This window comes from Panthera leo, chromosome B1, assembly GCF_018350215.1.
Source record: "Panthera leo isolate Ple1 chromosome B1, P.leo_Ple1_pat1.1, whole genome shotgun sequence".
Lineage (NCBI taxonomy): Eukaryota > Metazoa > Chordata > Mammalia > Carnivora > Felidae > Panthera > Panthera leo.
In genome coordinates, this window is record NC_056682.1 from 71,359,431 (window position 1) to 71,384,830 (window position 25,400).

A 25,400-nucleotide genomic window follows, 5' to 3' on the forward strand; every position below is an offset into this window, starting at 1 on the left:
TTAGAAACCAAAAGAAGGGCATGAAATCTAATTTTTTCATCTTTCCTAATAATAAAGTTAACACTTTTAAATGTTAAAATGTACTTGTGGTAAGAACTAAACCATGAATTCACAGAAATATGAATCTTTGTCTACTTGATGAAAACCTTATAGAAAAGCATTTTCAAAAATTAGATTGATCATATCTGTTCCAATACCTTAACTTTTAACTTAATTAAGTTAAGCAATGTGTAGAAGGAAGCACAAAGGACAAAATATGAAAAATTTAACTTTTTGGAGGTTTGTTTGCTAAATAATGCGTGGAATTATACTAGACAGGTAAATGTGGAATAGTTGGCCACGATCCTGTTGGCACTTTAGGCACATTAAAAACACGTAAAAGAATGTCAACGTTAAAAACAAAAAATGCTAAAATCATTGAATGAATCTCTTGTATCTCTTGGTTTGTAGGAGTGTGAAAATTGGATCTTGGAGATAGCAGATGAGAATGGGATTGATTTAGGCCTGTGAAGTGAAATAATATCTCCAGACAGCCATGCCATGGAAGCCACAAAACTGAGCATGAACTCAAAAAACACTGGGGATAAGGATATATATTATGCAAAGGATCTAGAAAAATTAATATCAGAATATTTGAGCCATGCCTCATAGGCAAGGACCTACCATCTGGAGAACAAGATGATACAAAGGTAGATGCCAAGAAAAAAAGTTGAAAAGAAATAGAGAATATAAAAATATTTCTGGGCCTATCCAGTAGGCAGAGACTCAATCGTGGAAAAGAACACGTTTAAAAATGATTAAAACTTCTTTTGCAAAATGTTGAACTAGATGGGAAAAAGTGTCAAAGCTCCAGCCATTAATAGATTATGGCTAATTAAAGAAAGTGCTTCTATGAAAAATAACCTTGCCTATTTTGTATTACACAGCTGACTTTATATTTACATTAATAATGTATTTACTGTAATATTTTAAATTTAATACCTAGTAATTGAATCCTTAATGTTGTGTAATGTTATCAAAATGTTCCCTCATCCTTGAATATAGAGTAGCTCCATTTAAAGAGAAAAGTCAATGTGGTCAGATCAAAATGAATAAAACCAACTAGACCCTTCACATACAGGTTCACTAAAGCTGTGTTTTCCCTGTTGCTTCTGGGCCAATATAATCTGTCATGGCAGCCAGGAGATCTCTAAGCAAGACATTCACATTCCTTTCTAATGAGTCAATTTTCCATCCTGTAACAATATCAGATGTCTTTCAAATCAAGCAAAGACAAGCTATATGGTAGAGAGAATGACCTGTGGTGCCTTGAGTTTATCATGAATTTAGCCCTTTTGTCCTTTTGTAACGACACTGGGGGCAGTGATACCACCACTGGGTTTGATCTATCATTCTGAATCAAGAAACTAAAATTAAATGAAAATAATGTATTTAAAAAGTTAGAATGTTACAATAGTATTGCTTATAAGAGTCTTAAATATGTCATTAACAGTTACTTCAAAATATTCAAGGTGGTTAACTGGCTAACTTAAAGAATCTTAATGTTCTACCCCTAAATGTCTTTTGTTTGAATCTTTACTTCTTAAACACAGTCCAATTTGTGCTAAAATTAACTTTTATTCCTATTAACTATAATCTTTTTCTTGAAATTATTTTGTCTCAGGTAAAAAAATTATTTCTTTAAGTAATTTACTCCTACTAGCATGTGAATTGTTTGACCATCTTGCATACACAATTTTCTTCCTTACAAAACAAAATGATAATGCTGTGGTGTCTGTTATTCCAGGCCTTGGCTATGCAACATGCTGAGATCACATAGTGACAAAAGAAAAGGAAAAAAATAAAGGAAAGGCAAATGTGTGTGAGAATGTGTCTATGTAAACACACAATAAATCTTCGAAAGCTGAAAATCAAATAACAAGCTAGATTATTATTTCCCCCTCAGTCTCAATTGAATCAACATTAGCTAGTTGACTTTTTGAGGCAGACACAATGGCAAGCCACAGTCAACAGTGTGTTTGACCCCCTGAAGAATCATTGTCTCCAGTTCAGATCATATCCACTGGTTTATATGATTCAGTAAGTGTTAATATCAGTTAAGCCTAGAAAAGTTAGTTCATCCAAATAAGATGAATAATATTACATAGTATTTTTTACTGTCTTTGTTAGATTTTATGCATAATAAATTTTTATATCTCCAGCATTCATTTTATTGATGTTTATAGATCTTTCTTTAGTTGTACTTGGAATAACAATAGGCATTAATGAAAGTTTGCATTCTGAGGTAGATCCTTCATATATAAGAACTCTAATTTAACAGGGTCAGTATTGAGAGTTGCTGGAGGGGTTTCAGGTGGGGGTGGGCGAACTAAGTAGGTGATGGCCATTAAGGAGGGCACTTGTCAGAATGAGCACTGGGTGTTGTATATAAGTGATGAATCACTAAATTCTACTCCTGAAATCATTATTACACTATATGTTAACTAACTTGGATTTAAGTAAATAAGAAGATAAAATAAAATAAAATAAAAGTGTCAGTATTGTAGACATTAAAACTGTTTACCAATGCTCTGTCTACTCTCTCATTCCTGGGGTACTGGCAGGACTGTGCTTCCTCACTTTCATAGATGTTGTCATACAATTTGCTTTGGCCAATGAAATGTGAGAGGTGAACTGATCGACTTTCCAGTGGAAGTTTTATGGGCCAGTCTGTTCCCTTTTCCCTCTGCTTCCATGTCAATCAGTGTCCCATCAGCATGGGTCCTAGAGGGAAGACAACAGATGCAGAGCAGAGAACATGAATGAAAATTAAATCTATTATTTTTTAACCCACTGTGATTTAGGGGTTAAAGCTAGGGAACCTGGCTACACTGACTGACAGACTTGAAGAACTACTAAACTTTGAAGTCTATTTCCAGGTTAAGAAAATATTTGGATTAGGAAAATATAGTAATATGAACAAATTTTTTTTAAATATGTAAATTAGATCTTCCTAATAAAGCAATTCTAGAAATAATACTTTTCACACTGATTTGTTTATGGCCAGATATAGCTTCAGCCATGTGAAATTGCCTGTATTTGACCACTGTTGAGTGTAAAAATGGCAACTTCATATGGTTTAACCTAATAAATGTCTCAAAGATATTACATTGTTTTGTGTATCTAAGGGAACTACATTGTGTTTTAGTAAGTTGGTGAATTGAAATAAGATTACTCACATTTAGTATTTGCTTCAAGTATAATCTTGTTTCATTAATGCCTTATGTTTGGGACATTAAAGAGTTAGGCCAAATAACACAGTGTGATTAACAAACATTTGTCTTTTTGCAGACATGATCTAATGCATTTTTTAAAGTTGTTTTTTTTTAATATGTTAACCATTGCTTGCTTTAGGACACATTCTTGAGGTCATAGACAACATTTATCACACTTAAAATACTATGACACAGGCTATTTTGTTGGTTTTGAAGTTTTTGCCAATGAAAAATAAGATAACTAATTATCCAATACGGCTTATTATGTTAAATTTACCCACTAAGAGAGCTTTCAAAATTATTAAAATACAATTTTTCACCCTCAGAGTGGGAACATTTCCATTAAAAGACAACACACATGAAATATTTGACTATTACTCAGATTTTTAATTATTGAAATAATATTCCATTAGGGAAAACCCAAATCCATTACGTTCAAATACCTTACAAGAGGAACACTCAAAACTGTTTCACTAAGTTTACTCCTACTTGTTGTCAGAAGTGTAGCAAATTAAAGTCAAATTTGGGGTTCTAGTTGTACATAATTTAGAAAAATGTTGACCTTCTGGTTTAAAGAGAAGAAGTTCAAGAATGATTTACAAAACTTTAGAATTTCCAGATGTAGCTTCTCATAAAGCCCTTTGGATATCAAATGCATTTACCAAACATTTTGATGAGTTAAGTGTAAATGAATCAGGAACATAAGGATTAAATTTCTCCACAAATACACAAGAGCCTAAAAAATTAGGAAAAAGAGTGCCTTGGCAGAATTCGATTGGGTCTGGTCAAATCCAGAGAGTTTCAAAACTATGTTTTGAAGTTTTTCTGAAACCGAAACCTCACTAGTTTTGATAATCTCTTGTTACAAATCCAAACTGAATATTGTTTTCAAGTTCTATTGGTGATAAACAAACCGAAGGTGGTTAGGACCGTGACCACAGATACACTTTCATAAATAATTTTTATAGCATCGAGCTTCACCATATCATTTTTCTATAAATAATGTTTCCTAGAGTTATAAAAATTAAAAGTGGAAGGTATGTTGGTCCATGGATAAGTGGATAAGTGGAGGAAGGTGGTCAGAAGTTACAAACTCACAATTAAAAGATGAATAAGCACTAGGGATGCAACGTACAATGTGGTGACTACAGTTTGCTCTGTTGTGAGATATGTATGAAAATCGTTAAAGGAGAGATCCTAAGAATTCTCATCACAAGAAAAATTTCTCTTTCTCTTTTATTTTCATTGTATCTATATGAGATGATAGATATTAACTAAACTTATTATGGTAATCATTTCACAACATATGTAAGTACCCATTATGCTGTGCACCTTGAACTTATACAGTAGTGTATATCAATTATTTGTCAAGAAAACTGGAGAAACGATGAAAAGAAACCTGAATTTCAGTAAATAACAAAAGCAAAAATAGAAAACACATAATAATCTGGCTCTACCAGTTCTCTGATATCTGTAATATCTTCACAGCACCCCCAGGCCAAAAGAAATCCTTAATAGTTTCATGTATTAAGTTGCCGGGTCTACACAACTTACTCAGTTTTTATATTCCAGAAATTTAATGGTCATATACAAAAATGTTACAAATAAATTAAAAAATGATATTTGATTTCATTCTTAAATACTACGATCAGTAACAAGTTACGTGTGTCCGGTTGGGTACCACAAAATTTCCCAATCCTTGGAATCTCACTGGACATTGACACCTCAATTCTTGTTCTGACTTTCTGATAGCATTTGGGCTTTTATTACAGAATAAATGGAAAGCACAGGTTTATAAAGATATAATAACATCATTGAGAAGAATGTCACATGATCTAACGTCGAAACTGTGAACCACCTTGATCTAGTAGTTCAGATGGTGTCCAAGAGATGTTAAGTGTTTTTACATTTTTTCTTTTTTGAAAATTGGAAATATTCCATGGAAATATTTTTTAAAGGAAGAGTTTAGCACTATTTTATTAAAATTTAAAAAGTTTTATATTATAGTGGAGAACACAGGGGAAAAAATAAAATAACATTTGTTCAACTTGGTGTTCTACACATGAATTGTGTCTAAAAATAAATAAACTGATTTTGCTGTTGGAGGAATCTATATAGAAGCCTCTCGGAGGATTTAGGGGCATGTAGGTGGCTCAGTCAGTTGACCATCCGACTCTTGACTTCAGTTAAAGGAGCAGATCACAATCCTGGGGTAGTGGGATTGAGCCCCACATCCAGCTCTATGCTGAGAGTGGTACCTGCTTGAAATTCTCTTTCTCTCCCTCTTCCCCTCTACCCTGTAGGCTCATGTCTATCTCTGTGTCTAAAATAAAAATAAAAAGTAAACAGAAATTAAATACTAAACAAGAGTTTGTCTTTAAAATCAGGTTATCGTGATTTTTTTCAGACAAGGTATATTAATACTCTGTACATACTTTTTAGTCAGAATGCAAATCTTTTGTCCCAAAACTTTAATTAATGGAAGTTATGTGAATATGTTAATAATAAGCAAATACTTACAAGAGTGAAGAGAGTCCATATAAATAAGTCTTGCAGGTATGTATTATAGCTGCCAAATTAATATGAATATTTATTGCAAGCCCACTATGTCTTGGCATAGTTCCAGATGCTTAGGATACAGCAGTACAAAACAAATGGGGATCACAGCCCTCAGAAATCTTTCATTTTAATGGAGACAGAGAATAAATACGGTAAATAAGTAAAATACCTAGAATGTTAGTAATACATACTAAGAAGAAAAAATAAGTTGGTAGATGATGATAGGAAGTGATGAGGGGAGGATTGAAAATTTAGGAAGGGCCTTAGTGATAATATGAGGAAAGAACCACAAGAAGTAAGAGAGCAAAGCATATGGAAATCCAAAGGAAGGACTTTCCAGAAAAAGAAAAACCAAACCCAAGGATCCTTATTGGGAATGTGCTTTCGACTCAAAGTTCAGCATACCTGAAACAGAGTGAACAAGAGGGAGAGTTGTAGGAGAGAAATCAGAGTTAGCAAAGAGGCAAGGCCACAGTGGGGTATTCTGGACTTTTGCTCTGAGTGACAAGTCTCTGGAGGGCTTTGAGATAAGCACTGATGTGATGCAACATAGATTTCAAACGTATTGCTTTGGCTGCTGTAGCGAGAACAAGACTGAAGGGGGCAATGAAGAAGGGACCACCATGGGGCACCCGGGTGGCTCAGTTGGTTGAGCGTCCAACTTCAGCTCAGGTCATGATCTCATGGTCTGAGTTTGAGCCCCGCATCGGGCTCTGGGCTGACAGCTCAGAGCCTGGAGCCTGTTTTGGATTCTGTGTCTCCCTCTGTCTCTGCCCCTCCCCCACTCATGCTCTGTCTCTCTCTCTATGTCAAAAATAAATAAACATTAAAAAAAAAAAAGTTTTAAAGAAAGGGGACCACCAGAGGCTATTGACATAACACAAAAGATGAGGGTATCTTGGACTAGGAGTAATGGAATTGGTCCAAAGTGGTGAGATTCTGTATTTACTTTCAAGGTACATGTGTGTCACCCAATGTGGCCAAATGTAGTCATTCAAATTTGACATTTAAAATTTAATTACTGACAGTGAAATGAGGCCAAAAATTCAGTTCCTCAGTTATGTTCACCACATTTCAAGGGCTCAATAACTTCATGAGTTTGTGGTACTATACAAGACAACCCACTTATGGATCTTTGTCAAAAATATAGAATGTTCTATTAGACAGGTAGAACTAACCAGATTTGCTGACAAGTATGAAGTGGGTTATGAGTGAAAGACAGTGATCAAGGGTGATTTGGAGCCTGAACAACTGGAAGAATTGAGTATACTTATATAGGAAAATCATAAGAAAACAGGTTTGGAACACATGCCAGGAGTGCAGTTTTAGAAGCGCTAAATTTGAAATGTTTGTTAGACATTAAGTGGTGATCTCAAAGAGGCAATCAGATATGTGAGCAGATTGAAGGGAGAAACATAGGCTGGATAGCCCAAGCAAGCTTTCTTTTATGCCAGACACCCTTCAGAATGCCTGCATAACCCATCCAATATCACAACAACCTGATGACCTGGTTACTATCATGCCCATTTCATACATGAAGAAACTAAGGTGTAAAGAAACATACCATTTCTCAGTAAGTTGAAAGAATGAGAGTCTGACTTGTGAGAAGCAGTCTCCTCCACTACCCAGAGGAAGCTGGTCTGCAAAAGAAAGCAAAACAAAACCAACAAGTGAGGAGAGCTGAATAGAGAGAGAGAGGAAGGGAGAGAAAGATTCAGATTCTTTCACCATTCCTTTGGATTCTGGGTGCTAACTTAAGGATCATTCCTACCCATCTATAAGAGAATACAGTCTAAGGCATTGCAACCTATTTAGTTGTATATAACACAATCAATGAACATGTTGTTTCACATGTGAAATACTGTAGGTTTTCTAAGAAAATGCAATAGTTTTGCTAATGTGAAGCACATCTTAGCATTATAGATTTCACATTGTTTTACTTTAGTCACGAGAAAGCTATTCCTACAGATAATTTGAACAAAACCTGACCTTTCTCTTAGCTTATTTTAAATACAAACTTTAAAATATTTTCCAAAGACATTCTAACCTCTTTCTGTCTTATTATTATTTCTGTCTGGATTATTATTTACGATATATTACCAAAATAATTTTAGTTTTTTCTTGCAAAAATTTACTGAAGTGTAAGCTTGCATTTATACAAATGCAAAAATCCTAAGTTTTCAGTTGGCAATGTGGAAATATCTGTAAGTCTACAGTTTCATAAAGTCAGTACACCCATGTATTCAGTGGACATATCCAAAGCCTAAGAAGAGGGTTCCTGGGTGGCTCAGTGAGTTGAGCATCTGACTCTTGGTATTGGCTCAGGTCACGACCTCATGCTTTGTAAGATGGAGCCCCATGGCTGACAGCTCAGAGCCTGTTTGGTTTCTCTCTCTCCCTCACTCTCTCTGCTCCCCCCCCACCCCTCTCCCTCTCCCTCCCTCTCTCTTTCTCTCAAAATAAGTAAACTTAAATTAAACAAACCTAAGAAATCCCCCTCATACAATACAATACAACACAATACGATACAATATGATACGATGCAATACAGTCATTAGCTCCTCTACTCCCAGGATTAATATTATCCTGACATCAAATAACAATACATTCCTCTTGCCTGTTTTTAATTCCATATAAAAGAATTATGTAGCATATAGTCTTTTCTGTCTGGTTTATTTTACTCAACTTATTATTAGTTATAGTTGTAGTTTGTGGATTCTCATGCTCTAGAGTATTCCATTATATGAATACACTGATGTCTGTTTATTAATTTGACCACTGGTATACATTTTTTCCAGTATAAGTATTCTTGTACATGTGTTGTTGGGAGCACATATACACTACTCTGTTAATTATATACCTAGGAATGAAAGAGAGCATATTTATGGTATGCATATATTCCATTTGGATAGATACTAATAAACAGTTTAATTCCAGTATAATTAACGTACAGGGTTATACTAATTTCAGGTGCACAATATAGTGATTCAACAATTTGTTATCATGATAAGCGTGCTCTTAATCCCCTTCATCTATTTCACCCATCCTTCACCCACCTCCCCTCTGGTAATCACCAGTTTGTTGTCTATAGTTAAGAGTCTGTTTTTTGGTTAATCTCTTTTTTTGTTTGTTTCTTTGTTTTGCTAAATTCCACATTTGAGTGAAATCGTATGGTATTTGTCTTTCTCTGACTTATTTCACCTAACTTTATACTCTCTAGATCCACCCATGATGTTGCAAATGGCAAAATTTTGTTCTTTTTTATGGATGAGTAATCTATATCACCTATGAGTAATAGTCCATTGTGTACTTGTGTGCCTGTATGTGTGTGTGTATATACACATACACTTCTTTATCCATTCATCTATTGATGGACACTTGGGTCGCCTCCATAATTTGACTCTTGTAAATAATGCTACAATAAACTGAGGGGTGCATTTATCTTTTCAAATTAGTGCTTTTATATTCTTTGGGTAAATGCCCAGGAGTGGAATTACTAGGTCATATGGTAATTCTACTTTAAACTTTTTGAGGAACCTCCACACTGTTTTCCACAGTGGCTGCACCAGTTTGCGTTCCCACCAACAGTGCACAGGGTTCTTTTTTTTCCATATCTTTACCAACAATTGTTTTTTTGTGTTGTTGATGTCAGCCATCCTGACAGGTGTGAGGTGATATCTCATTTTGGTTGTGATTTGCATTTCCTTGATGATGAGTGATGTTGAGCATTTTTTCATGTGTCTGTTGACCATCTGGATGTCTTCTTTCACGTTCATGTCTTCCGCCCATTTTTTATATTGGATTATTTGGGGGTAATTTTGGTGTTGAGTTGTGTAAGCTCTTTGTATATTTTGGATGCTAACATTTTGTTAGATATATAATTTGCAAATATCTTCTCCCATTCCATAGGTTGTCTTTTAGTTTTGTTTTGTTGATGGCTTCCTTTCCTGTGCAAAACTTTTTATTTTGATGTAGTCTCAATAGTTTGTTTTTTATTCCCTTGCCTTAGAAGGCATATCTAGAAAAATGTGGCTATGACTAGAGCCACAGAAACTACTGCCTGCATTCTCTTCTAGAATTTTTATGGTTTCAAGTCTCACATTCAGGTCTTTAATCCATTTTGAGTTTATTTTTTGTGTATGGCATAAGAAAGTTTGATTCTTTTGCATGTGTCCAGTTTTCCCAACATCATTTGTTTGAAGAGATTGTCTTTCTCATTGCATATTTTTGCCTCCTTTGTCATAGGTTAATTGCCCATATAACTGTGAGATTATTTCTGGTCTCTCTGTATTTTATGTGCCTATTTTTGTGCAGGTACCATACTGTTTGATTACTACAGCTTTGTAGTGTATCTTGAAATCTGGGTTTGTGATACCTCTACTTTCGGCCTTCTTTTTGAATGCTTTAGCTACTCAAGTCTTTTGTCGCTTCATATATATTTTAGGATTAATTGCTGTAGTTTTGTAAAAGATGCTGTTAGTATTTTGATAAAGATTGCATTAAATCAGTAGACTGATTTGGGAAGTATAAACATTTTAACAATATTTGTTTTCCCAATTCATCGGCATGGAATATATTTCCATTTGTTTGTATCATCTTCAATATCTTTCATTAGTGTTTTAAAGTTTTCAGGGTTGCCTGGGTGGCTCAGTTGGTTCAGCATCTGACTTCGGCTCAGGTCATGATCTCGCAGTCTGTGGGTTCAAGTCCCGTGTCGGGCTCTGTGCTGACAGCTCAGAACCAGGAGCCTGCTTCTGATCCTGTGTCTGCCTCTCCCCCACTCTCACGTTGTCTCACTCTGTCTCTCAAAAATAAAAATAAATGTAAAGAAAAACTTTTTTAACTTTTCAGAGTATACATATTTTACCTCCTTGATTAAGTTCATTCCAAGGTATTTTATTATTTTTGGTGCAATTGTAAATGAGATTATTTTCTTAATTTCTCTTTCTGCTACTTCACTGTTAGTGTATAGAAATTCAACAGATTTCTGTATCTTGATTTTGTATTCTGTGACCTTACCAAATTCATTTATCGGTTCTAGGTGTTAAGCAGTTTTTTAACATTGTTGGCGATAATATATCTTTGAAACAGAATAACCTACGGGTGAAAATTAAGAATTCTAAGGATTATTTCTAGCCATTTCCAGCCAGTAAATTGTTTGATGTTACCTATTTTTCTATTTGGTGAAAAATGGAATTAATTTTTAGATATAGAAATTTCTATTTTAGTAAGTGTGATATTAAACTAAGCAAGCTTGATCATAAATTTTTATATTGACATTTCTAGCAATTGTATACATAAACATAAAAAATCTGTTCTTTGCTGCACTGTGGCAAAAGAAAATAAAACATAAATCATTATGTGCTTAGATTAATAGCATATTAGTGAGAATCAAATAATACAGTAGATTTGGAACAAAATGCCATCTCAGTTCTATATTCAAACTGTGAGGAGAACATAACCTTGTGTATCTCTTTTTATAACATGAGGTGACTCAGGTGATGTGTTCCATCGTTTTTCATTACTTTTACCCCACTAGACAGAAATTATCACATATTTTTGGTATATGCTGAATTATTATGCTTCAGAATTTCAGACTGGAAAATTTTAACAGCTTGTAAATTTGAACCTATATACTTACTGCAACAGGTCAGAGTCACAATACAGAATAGGTTCATCAGTAGGTAAGTATGCTTCTCTCTGTATGGTTCCCTGAGCTTCCAAAGAACTGTAACTCAGATGACGGCTAGTACTTTGGGGGAGGTTTTTATTAGCACAAGTTTGTCAACGATTATTGGCAAAAATGAACTTCCACAAGTCCGCAACTTTTTCAAAAATTATTGGCAAAAATAAACCTCCATCCAATAATTATCTCAGTAATAATCTATCATATGAAATACTTCTTACCACCTGATACAGAACCAGATACTCTTTTTGACCTGATAGTATTTCACACATATGTTGCACACACTCTGTTTGGGAATTTATCGGACAACAGTAGTATTATCTCTCTTTTCCCTCCTCGGTTGTGAGGTTCTTGAAGATAGAGACAGTATGCTACAGGTTTTTGTTTTCTCGACATCCAGGAGAGTGGCATAGTATATTCTGTCAATGCTGAATGTCTTGATATATTTTCGAAAATGGAAAGTTTAAAAACAGGAACAAAATGTAATACAATTATATATACATACATGCATGTAATAATATATATAAATTTACATGTATTGTGTAATGATATATATAAATAATATATTATGACATATAATAAAATTATATATAATAATATACAAATAATATATAATAAATTACATGTAATTAAATATGTATCTATGTAATTTTAAAGAATCATGCGAAGGTTGAATTTTTTTTTAATTTTTTATATTGTGTTATCTATTTCTGTATAATAAATAATCCCCAAATTTAATAGCTTTAAGTGGTAAACATTTATTATTTTACAGGTCTGTTGTATAGAGATTTAAAAGCAAAGAATGTTAGAAGCCATTTTAGAGGCAGCTTACCATCGTTTATTTTCTAGCCTTTGCTGTTTTTTTTTTCTCCCTACATGCAATTCTCCCTACGTGCATTAAAGCATTCTCTAAAATCTAGTTTCTCATTATCTACATCAAGTCCAGATGTGAATAAGCCTCCTTGGTGTAGTTCCTTACGTCGAGTTCATTATGTACCGTTCCTCTTGTTCTGTAGACTTTGAAACTAAAGAGACCATGTATCTGCACTCGCCTCTCATACTCAATATACCTGGTGGGACAGGAATAGGGGAAAATGGAAACCAAACATGAGTCACTGGTCCATAACATTTCCCAAATCCTGCCAGATAAATATTGGGTTTCCTGATCAGGTGCCTCAACCAGGGAATAATTTTCATTGGCTCTTTGCATCTCTGAGCTTTATTTTTTAATGAAAGGTAACACATTTTCAGCTGAGTAGTTTTCTCACACTGCTTATTGCAATGGGTTTATGTGGAGGCATAGGGAATTACAACTGCTTTTCACTCTGTGCTGTCACTTTGTGGGCCTCCTGTGGACGCCATTGGAATTTGCTCCAGTAGACAAAAACCGTACCCACATGCTCTTAAGATTTAAATCTTGAAGATTCTTCATAACAAATCTCTTGTGTGAGTGAATACTCCTGAGACACTTGTCAGTGATCTTTCTGAGAGCTTGCCCAAAGATGAGACATCTGTAGACCATGCTTTTTAAGCAATGCCATGGAACTGATCTTTTCAAAGAAGATATTTCTTGATTTTAGCATCATTTGCCAGTTGGAGAGATGGAGAATTAAAAAAATTATGTTTATTTATTTTTGAGAGAGAGAGTGCGAGCAGGGGAGGGACGGAGAGAAAGAAGGATACACAGATCTGAAACAGGCTCCAGGCTCTGAGCTGTTCACACAGAGCCTGATGTGGGCGTGAACCCACGAACCATGAGATCATGATCTGAGCCAAAGTCAGATGCTTAACTGACTGAGCCACCCAGGTGCCCCAGAGAGATGGAGAATTTTAAAAATCATCGATCTCGAGGCGCCTGGGTGGCTCAGTCAGTTAAGCGTCCGACTTCGGCTCAGGTCATGATCTCGCGGTCCATGAGTTAGAGCCCCGCGTCGGGCTTTGTGCTGACAGCTCAGAGCCTGGAGCCTGTTTCAGATTCTGTGTCTCCCTCTCTCTCTGACCCTCCCCCGTTCATGCTCTGTCTCTCCCTGTCTCAGAAATAAATAAACGTTAAAAAAAATTTAAAAATCATCGATCTCTGCCTCCTTTTGTTAAAGATCCCTTCTCTCTGTGTCTAGCTTTCTTTTTACATTTTATGATAGATATGAAGAAGAAACTGGGCAACACCTTTGACTGTGCTTTGAAATCTCCTTAGCTACATCTTTGGACACATTTTTCTACATTTCAGGCTGCTACATGTGAGAGTGCTGCTAAGCTTGCTGCTACTAAATACCAAGGATTCCCCTTTATTCCTGTTTCCAATAATATCTTGGTCACTTCTTTTTGAATTCTCATTGGCAACGCCCTTGCAGTCCTGATTTCTGCTAACAGTCTCTTCAAGGCCATAGGCTTTCTCTAATAAACTCTACGAATCATTTCAACCTCTTACCTCTGCCTGGCTACGAAGCCATTCCCACATTCTTAGGTATTTTTTTATGGCAACACTCTACTTCCAAGTACCAAAATATCAGTTATCTATTGCTGTGTAACAAAGCACCACTTAATACAACAAATATTTATTATCTCATAACACAGATCTTATAGATCAAAATCCAGGCATAGATTAGCTGGGTTCCTCTGGCCCACAGTCTCTCAAAAAGCTACAGTCAAGGTGTTAGACAGGGTTGCAATGAACTCAAGGACCAACCTGGGGAAGAACGCTCCCACATTCATTCCCACGACCAAAAAGAAGGTAGATAAGTGGTGAAGATACCTTGAAAACTTTCAAATGACACACCTTCTGGCAAACACATTACTGGTATATTCAAAAGGGAGAGTCCTAAACTGTGGACTACTTTTGTGGGTAGGATGTGCCTGTCTCATTAGGTTTGCATAGAGCAAACAAAGCTCGACTCTGTGGATGTACAGGGTATAGCTTCTAGGAAAATGTCACATAGGCAATATAATTATCAGAGCATAAAATGGAAATCTATTTTAGCAATGAAATAATTCTGTGTTTTCAGGAAGCACGTATTGCTTGGAGACGTCACATGTTAATCTGTGCCAGAGTAAATAGTGACGTGGCAAAAAGATGGATCTGAGAACATTTGCTGCTTCTCCTGTGCCTTTGCATTACTTGTACTTCTGAAATAATTAGCAAAGCCTGACCTTCACTAAGAATTCTGATGTTTTTTTTTAATTTTTTTTAACATTTATTTATTTTTGAGACAGAGAGAGACAGAGCATGAACCGGGGAGGGGCAGAGAGAGAGGGAGACACGGAATTGGAAGCAGGCTCCAGGCTCTGAGCCATCAGCCCAGAGCCTGACGCGGGGCTCGAACTCACGGACTGTGAGATCATGAGATCGTGACCTGAGCTGAAGTCGGACGCTCAACCAACTGAGCCACCCAGGCACCCCAGAATTCTGATGTTTTAAAATGACTTGATAAACTATCTTACTTTATCTTAAAAATAATCTAAAGTGAATTAAAACACACGTAATGGTGTAGTGAAATAAAATTGTCCACTGATAAAATAATTAGGGGTGTTCTCTGGAATAAAGATTTTAAAGCTACTTACCAACCTTTTCATTTGACTTTTTCAATGTGTGTGTGTGTGTGTGTGTGTGTGTGTGTGTGTGTGTGCTTGCATGTGTTTTCTTAAAAATATGTAGAGTATTTGGATACATAAAACTTCAAACTTTCTAATTTTTACATTTAAAAGTAAATAAAAAATAGAGGGAAAAAAGACTTTGTACACAAAGGTGGTCATTAATATATACCAGCTTTTTAAATGATAATTTCCCAAGCAGAAAATTGAGAGGGGGAAAAACGTTGTCAGTAATTGAAATAGGAAAAACAATTGGTTAAATCACAAATTTAAGGGACATGTCACTAACTTTCCCTATGAAATATTAAAGAAACTTTTTTTCAATAGATAATGTCCAGTATTTTCTAGAGAAAATTGATGTGGCTACTCTATTGCTGGTATACAAGTGTATGTATTTTATAGTTAGCGGAAAAATTTATATTATGTATATGATCTTTTAAAATGCTTCTGCTACTTGATCAGGTATTTTCACTTCTATAAAAGTAATATAATATTCTGAGATGTAGAGATATTTATATAGAAAAAGTGTTGGCACTACATAATATAAAAAATTTAATTGTCCAAAAATAAAAGAATATTTTCATAAAATATGATACATCCATAGAGTCCATATGGATCAAATGATTTAGAATTATATTATAGATTCATAAGAATAATTACTGCTTACTAGTGACAGCTAATACTCACTGTGTGTTTCTTAAATGTCAGGCATTGTTTCCATACACATATTGATGTGATTGTGTATCTGTCTGAGAGGTAGATTATGTAAATAGCAGTTATTTCTGAGTTGTTTGATTACGGGCAACTTTTATTATGTCTTTCACATTTCTTTGTATTTTAAAGTTTTTCTATGGTAAGATTTTTTTTTCTTTTTAATAATGGCAAAGGAAATATCATCATAATAAAAGGAACTAGAATGTTTTTCATTTCATGCTGACTGCCTCAGTCTGATTGAGCAATTGGTAGACGGAATAAATCAATCTCTAAATCTTATGTGTATTCTACTATAGCAAGAAAGATACAAAGGCCTACTTTTTATTATACCCTGTTCCTTGCCTTCAAGTTGAATATGTTTTTAGAAGAAGAAATATGTATGTTTGTTATATTTATAGTTAAAAAGCGGGGGTTGGTTTGGAGAACATTTGGACATTCCAGCAATAGTTTACTGCAATGAAAAGTTGGTATTCTATGAACACAATTATTGATCTCTCACACTATACCAATAACCATGCTTGGTACCTTGATACAAGGTTGAATAAATGAGTGCTCTTAGGAAGAAAAAGAAGTTAATCATTAATTAACTTGCAAAAAATTCTTGCAAATTCTTGCAAAACACTCAAGAAAAAGTAAACCAGCTAACAAACCAAGCTAAAAAAAAAAATAAACAAGAAGAAATGATTCCTAGCTATATATTTTTATTCTGTTCTGATATGCTAAATGATTTTGTAATCAAAAGTCTATTTATCTTATGCCATTTTAACAAATTACTCAGAGAGTGAGGAACATCTTCCATCCGTATTCCTTCTATAACCATTTTAGGCAAAGACATCTTAACTCTTATGCCAGAAAAATAAGCTTCTAAACAAATAAACCTGAAAAGGCTTGGTCCTGCCCTCAGGGAGCTTAAATCTGGCCAGATCATAACGGAAGGGCAACCAAAACCTTCCAATATTGTGGTAGACTTACCTCTTTGCATGGAGGTTGGGCTTTGAAAAGACTCTTTAATCTCTGTGCTTCCAGGAGCCTATGATTTGATGATTCTTGACTTATCTTCTATCTCACTCCCTGTTCCCTCTGATTTGGTTTGTAATCCATTTGGAAGTATTCACAGAACCAGGGTCTAAATTGGTTAGCATTGATAGCAGCACCTTTTCAGAAATAACGAAATCATGCACAGAAATGATTCCTTGGCATTTCCTTTACTCATTAACATTTCTTCTTTGATACAAAGTATTTTGATATTAAGTATGTCAGTGTCATGCCATCATGTTGGGTTGAATGAGCTCCTGGCCAGAACAAAGAAGAGCCCTCTAAAACAATAACACCAAATTTAATTTAGAGTCCAAGTGCCAGAATATTGCTTATTGGAATTTTCATATGTACAATTAATATTCTCCTTAGTGACATAACATATCATTTAATTCAACATAAACCAGTTTTGGGTAATCAGACATTGGTGTTTTAAATAACTTGTTTGTTACCATGCTTCTTCACTTGCGTTTTCAGTGCTGATCATCAGAGTTTATAAAATGAACACAGAACATTGAAAAGGGCAATTCATTTGGTGAAGCTGATTCAGAAGTGGAAAAGGGAAAAGAATTAGGCCATTCAGCATTTTGCCTATAGTGACATTTCTCACCACTGCCTTAATTAGAGGCGTTGAATCATTTCAGTTCTTTCACATTCCTTCTCCAACATGATTAGTTTTATTACTATGAGCAAACTCATTATCACCTTCTGTAACTTTAAATTTATTGATTTAATTACATGATGAAATGGCAAACATGCAACCTCAAGGCATCTAGTTTCATATTTCAACTTTTGAAAACATTCTTAGAACACCTGAAGCTTGTTCAAATAGTTTTTATCTGAAATGAGTGAAGTCATATGCTATTGTTTGACTTCAAATGATAATTACTAAAATGAAGGGTCATTGAAAGAGATTTCTTTAATTTTTTTTTTTTACATTTATTTATTTTGAGAGATAGAGAGGGACAGAGCACAAATGGGGGAGGGGAAGAGAGAGGATGAGACACAGAATCCAAAGCAGGCTCCAGGCTCTGAGCTGTCAGCACAGAGCCCGACGTGGGGCTCGAACTCACAAACTGGGAGATCATGACCTGAGCCAAAGTGGGATGCTTAGCTGACTGAGCCACCCAGGCACCACTGAAAGAGATTTCTTTATTGAGTATTGTTAATAATTAATAAATGATGAATGCAAATATGTATTTGTATTTTTTTCTTTGTATTTGTAACACAGCACTACATTAGTATGTATGCTTCATTTATCATGCACAAATGTTCACTTGTTTATGTGAGTCATGCTCTCAAATTGAAGAAAAATGAAAGGATTTGGTGTGACTAAATTATTCCATCACTCCTGAAAGTTTCTGCTTGCCCCTTTTCTAATTAACCTATATTTCCCACTTAGGTAACCACATCCTCATTTCTATATTGTGGATTATGTTTGCCAGTTCTTGGAGTTCATAAAAATGGAATCATACATTTTACAGAAAAGAGAAATTTTAAATTTTACTTTTTTCTACATCATAATATTAACACCTCAAACTTATTATTACAAAAAAATCCAACATTAAACCTTCTGGGAAAGATCCTCAGAAATATTTTGTCAAGAATAATTATCAATGGGAAAAAGAACTATTTACTTTCACAGGTTTATACTGCACCAACATGTGATAAAAACAGTATCATTTAAATTCCCTAAGTATTTATAACTTAATGGTGAAATAAAGGTACAGGTTTTAAGTATCACAACTGCATCCCAGAGCAAAGCTCAAGAATATTTATAGGAAGATAAAAATATTCAATTTCCAAAAAAGTAAAATTCACAATGTTTTCTATATAATCAAAAATTATCAGGCATGCAAATAAGCAGACACATTTTCTTTCTTTTTTTTTTAACGTTTATTTATTTTTGAGACAGAGAGAGACAGAGCATGAATGGGGGAGGGGCAGAGAGAGAGGGAGACACAGAACTGGAAGCAGGCTCCAGGCTCTGAGCCATCAGCCCAGAGCCCGACGCGGGGCTTGAACTCACGGACCGTGAGATCGTGACCTGAGCTGAAGTCGGATGCTCAACCGACTGAGCCACCCAGGCGCCCCAAGCAAACACATTTTCTACACTGAGAACAATAATCAGTTGAAACAGATACAAAACTAACACAAATGTTAAAATTAGGAAAGAAATAATGCATATTGAAATAATTAATATAGCTACACTTTATGTACTCAAAAAATTAAGTAGAAGCATGAAATCTATGAAAAAGATTCAAATCACATTCTAGAGAAAACTACAGTGTCTAAAATAAAAAAGAAACACTGGATAGATGACATTAGTATGACATCAGATTTAGCTTTATATAGGTGAAGATGGTTACCCATTGAAATACTTTTAAATATGTGGATATACACAGGCTAGTATGCACACATATGCTTTCTTGGTCTGTCATCTGATGGCCTAAAAGTATTGACACTCCACTCGAAACGAGCACACCTAGTGCCTGGATCTTGGTTTCTAATACCATTTAAAGGAATCATAGGTCCTTGGAGAAGTGGCCCATTTCTGGGCCAGTAAAGGTACAATATCAGCCAGAAAGTTAGAAAGTGCTCTAAAAAATAATAATAATAATGGGAAAATGTTAAATGGGCAAAGAGCTAACCAGCAGAACTCTCAAAGTCAAAAGCAGGCATGATTTGAGCAACAAAATAAAGTTATATTGGATTATAAACAAAACGTAAAATAAATATCTAAGAGTCAGTACTGATACCAAAAAAAAGATTGAATAAATAATGGAGGAGAAAAGACAAATGTGTTATGCAGTAGAATTTCAAAGGATTTATGTAAATACTCTATTCTCAAGGAGGTGAAACACAATTCCTATCTCTTCAAGTGTAAGCTGCACACAGTAACTTCCTTCCCAACAGTACAAAATGGAAAGTGGGGACAGACTAACTTTATAGAGGAACCTTGAAAGCTCTACCTTAGCCAGGTAAAAGTTAGCATTAACAATAATAAGTCATGTTGATGACATATGTACTCTTGATTTGATGGGACGAGAATGGCACTATACCTTTCTTTATTCTATACAAAAAAATCCACAACCCAAGTTTAATACGTAAAAGCACATCAGAAAATCCTAAACTGAGGGACATTCTACAAAATATCTGTTCAATACTTAAACTGTCAAAGTCATCCAAATAAGAAAACTCTAAAAAACTGACATAGCCTAGAGAAGCCTAAGGAGATGTACTGAGTAAATATAGGACATTCTGGATGACACCCTGGAACAGAAAAGGACATTCTGTAAAAATTAAAGAAATATTAATGAAATATATACTTAAGTTAATAATAATATATCAATATTGATTTATAAAGTATAACAAACATACCATTCTAATGTAAGATATTAACTACAAGAAAGTGGGTTTCAGAGTATATGGAAACTCTCTGTACATTGCTACACCTTTTTTTTTGTAAACCTAAAAGTGTTTAAAAATTTTTAAAAAGTTTGTGAGGAAAGCAAACAAAATAATCTATAGGATAGAATTAATGGCAGAAAAAAAAAAAGATCAGTGGTCTAACACATGGAATAGAAACTTTCCAAAATGAAACACAGAGGAAAAGAATGTTTTAAAAACTAAAAGTATTTCAGTGCCTATGGGACAAATCAAGTGAAATAAAATACATTTGATTAAATCAACTGAAAGAAAAGGACAAATGAGGGCTGAAGATAAGAAAAAAAAAAATTTGAAGAAACAATGGCTCCTAATTTGAAAGTAAAGCCTACAGGTCCAAAAACCTTGAACAATTAGCATTAGAAACATGAAGAAAACGACACCAATGCCTATCATAATCTAATTGCTCAAAGCCAATGATAAAAATATTATCTTAAAAACAGCCCAGAAAAAAGATACATCGCATACAAGGGAGGAAAGATAAGGATGACAACAGATTTCTCAACGCTGGTGAGAAAATAGTGGAGCCACTTCTTGAAAGTAGTAAAAGAAAAATACTTTTTTAGTAACTTTCTATTGCTACTATATAGCAAAACATCACAAATTTAGTAACTTAAAACAGTATGAACTTTTTACCTTACATTTCCAGAGATAAGAAGTCTGAAATCAGTTTCACTGAGCTAAAATCAAGATGTCAGCAGGATTGTGTTCCTTACTGTAATCTCCAGGGGAGAATCCATTGCCTTATCTTTTCCTGCTTTGAGGCCACCTGCATTTCTTAACTCATGGTTCCTTCTCGTTAAAATCTATAGCGTAGCATTTCCCTTCCTCTGTGATAGTTATTTTTGTCCTTAAAACTTCTGTTTTCATCAAGACACTTGTAATTGCATTAGCCTCCTCCCCACCCCCACCACCCAGATAATCCAGGGAAATATCAAAGTCCTTAGCTTAATCACATCCACAAAATTCCCTCTACCATGTAAGTTAAGGTATCCACAGGTTCAGGGGACTAGGACGTAAACATCTTTAAGAAGACATTATTTAGTCTAATTGTCAACCTATAATTCTATCCTAACACAAATCTTTCTGAAAAAAAAAAAAGGGCAAAGAGTTTTTCAGACTTAAGAAAGTTGAAAAAAAAATTGTCACAAGCAGTCTCACACAAGAAATAATAAAGTAAATCCTTCACATAGAAGAAAAATGATACCTTATGGAATGTATGATTCCATTTCCATAAAATTCTAGCAAAAGCTTTATAGGAACATAAATGGCATATGTAGCAGAAATGATTCTGGTTGATTATGTTCATTGGTTATGATCACTGGGTATTAAATGCATTGCAATATATTTTGAGTAATTTTTTGTCTGTTTCCCAGACACATCATAAATGGCAAGGGGAAATATTAGTTCTCATTATATTAACATTCAGAAAGTAAAGATGGGTTTGGGTGCAAATAAAGTATAGAAAATCAAGGAAGCTCAAGAAAACATCAAAACACCTCCAAAAAAAAAAGATGTTAAATAATAGGCTTGATATTACAAATTGATATATGTTTTAAAAATATTTTTAAAAATTTACATTTTTAAATTTATGATATTTTTTTCAAGGAAGGAACGTATCTTTACAAAATATCTAGTTTTACTATTAGCCAACCAGGTCATCTTTAAAAAGGGAGCCGAGTTTCTCTTCCTGGGTAACTTCTAGGATACAAAAGAAAGCATTCAATTGTATGACATTATAAATTCCTCCAACCTTGAGTTTTTGCTCTTGTTCTGTTTTTCAGTCCACTAGCTTCAATAGGCTGATGGTTGGTTCAATAATTTTAAAAATATCATACTGAGACTCACTCATGGACTGACCTGAATCACGAAAATATATGTTTATTGGCTTAATTACTTCCATACACAATTGTTAAGACACCATAGTCAGTGCTGTGCATACATTCTTGCATCCCTCTTATATTACATGAACATGAAGATCCATGACCACCCAGAGTAACAGTAAGAAGAAAAGGACGATAGCATTGTCTACCTGGTCTGTTGAACAATAGAAAGATTCCAATCCTTTGCCATACGTCTGCATTCGCTTACCCCTTTTTCATATATGTAAGAGCAACTGGAATATTAGTGAGTAGACATCTGGTAAACCCCCAAGATGTATTTTAAATGTATTACTTACACTTATTTAGATAAAAATGTGCATATCTCCTTTAAACAGTAATTATCTTCTTGCAATGGCATGTTTTTTGGAGAAAAACATAGAATTATGTGTACATGTTTATATGTCAACTGCTATATTAGTCACCAGTGAAGATAAATAGAACTGAAGTATCCGAAATAAAATAGAAGCCAAACATAATTTTAAAAGGGTCCACAGAAAATGATAGAATATTTGAATTTTGTGCAACTTTTAACTACAACCAAACAGACTGCCAGGTGACAGTATAGTATATGAACATATGCTGAGAAAATGTCCTGAATATATAAATTATCTGCATTTTTCCCCTCTTACATATGTTTCTGAGATTTTTCACCAGAACATAAAATACACATGGATAAGAGATGCCTCCAAATGCTTCAATGAAGCCAAGATTCTCAAGATATATTTCAAATATGCTCATTTTCAGAAAACTAAAAACACATTCATTCAGCATGTTTTGATGCAAATAACTATTAAGGAAGAGAGTAATCAAAAGAAAAGTGATGACCCCAGTCTTATTTTAGTCAATGCAAATTAACATTTTCGAGCATGGATAAAGACATTCTATAAATTAGTAATGCCTTGTTAGTCTTCATTAAAAAAAGAAGAAGAAGAAGAATTGACAATTAAGAGGGAAAAATATGGTAAATAGCTGGCAAATGAACAGATGCTATGCTAAATTCATTATTCTGTATCTTGCCCAATCTTGCTGAAGAGGGCATGTGGTGGGGAAAAGATCATCGCCAAAACCAGCAGGGGATTGATTAAAGGGGGTGGTTTGTTCACAACTTTCCTCATCAGTTCTGTTCATTGAACTCTAATGGTAAACAGGACAGAAGCCAAAGAGAACAGTTTAAGATAAACTCTCAAGCAAAATTCGCATGCAGTTATCCATTCAATATGTACTGACACACTGCTGGGTCCCTGGCCCTGATCTATCTTCTCTCATTCTCTCCTGTTTAGCACGATATCCGCTTTGAACCCTAGTCTCCCTCCTATCTATCTGCTCCCCTCTCATATCCTCTCTCCATATTAACTGGGCTGTAGCTTCCCTTTGGATCTGGCCCACCCAAGGTGGCCTATTCCCAGGCTCATCAAAGAATGGGGAGTGCCAGTCAATCAATGAATGACCACAAAATTTACACGTGACTTCTTTGAGAAATCCTGATGAGAGTAAAATGTGTAAGCAACTTGACAGTGACAGTTTCAGCCTCCTCTTTGGTCTTGTCCTTATTTATTATATAGGCCTTTTCTGTCTTCTCTACCCAGACTCTATGTCAGACATGGGGGTAAAAAGAGAGATAAAATATTCTCCCTCTTCCCTCTCCTTCCTCCTCCTCGTCCTCTTTCTTCTTCTTCATATGCTGGCAGATATTGACAAGGCTTCAAAAATAATAAAATTGCTAGTTGTGATCGGCACAATTCAAGTGATTAAGCAGAGTCTTTAGTACATTCCAAGCAACAGCAATTAATGGGTTGAAGGTCTTAAAGATATTGAATAGTAAAGCTTATTTACCTCAAATTCTTTTTTATCTGTTACTGAGGTTCAAAACCACAGGGATTAAAAGCAAACAGACAGCCCATTTGTAGACAACCCATTTTCCTCCTGCCATACCAGGGAAACTTTCCCTTCGGCTGATGGTTGCCAAAGAGTGAGGTGATAGGGGACACAGGACCAAGCACATGCTCACCACTTACCTTCGTATTTTCAGAGAAGTGCGGCAGTGTTTTTCAGAATATGCAGAGGGTCTCCTCCCTTTTGACCCTAAAATCACAGAACAGAAAAAGTGTAAGGGTGAACAAAAGTACTTTCTGTCTCAGTTCCCAGGAAGAAATGTTCCTAATAAAATCTTAGGTGGAAGAGACATTAAACAAGAGTCAAAAGGTGTTAGTGTTATGAATTCCATTGAGATAGTGTGGCAAATCTATTGTACATAAAATGTCCAAACAACATTATCGTATTTTACATGTATAACATTTAAAAATAAAGGCATTGTTTGATCTCCCAGGCACTTGTTTTCTTCATTAAGTAAAAACTGAATTCTCTTTTATTAATGATAAGATATGTAAAATAAAGTTCCAGAAAGGAAGTAGAAAAACACATTGCTGGTGTTTTCTGCTGTGTTTTCTAGAAGATCAAGACATGAGATTACTGAACTAACAAATTATTATATAGCATCTAGGACATGAAATCGTATTCAGTTATTACAAGTGAGGTTTTTACAGGATTTAACGAACAAGGGAAATACTCAAGATGTATGAAATGTGAAATATAGGGGCATCTGGGTGGCTCAGTCAGTTGAGTGTTTATCTCTTGGTTTCAGCTCAGGTCATGATCTCATGGTTCATGGGTTCAAGCCCCAAGTTGGGCTGTGCGCTAGGGTGCGGAGACTTCTGGGGACTCTCTCTCTCTGTCTCCTTCTCTCTCTGTCCCTCCCCTGCTCATGCTCTCTCTGTATCTCTCAAAATAAATAAATAAATAAACAATCAAAAAGAAATCTGAAATATGTAGGGCATACTGATGTATAGACTTAGAGCCCCATAAAGTATATGTGAATATGCCACATATTAAGTATATTTACTGTAAGTTGTGAATTAGTGGTGTTTTGTATTCTCCTCCACTTTTGCAATATTCTCGAAAGTTTCTACAATAAACCTGCACAAACGGGAAAAAATACATTGAAAGGTGAGAGAGCCTCTTGCATGAACAAGAGCGACCTTCTCATTATGCAAATAATGTGTTGAATAAACAATCATCACTTACCTACAAATAAGAAGGAAACGAATTTACATTTCTCACATTGACCACAACTTTTGTGTCTGAGAAAACTGATAGGTCTTAGATTTAGTAGTAGGTCTATTTAATAATATCATAGCAGCCTTTGTGATCAGGTGAAAAGAAAGCATATGTATTTTT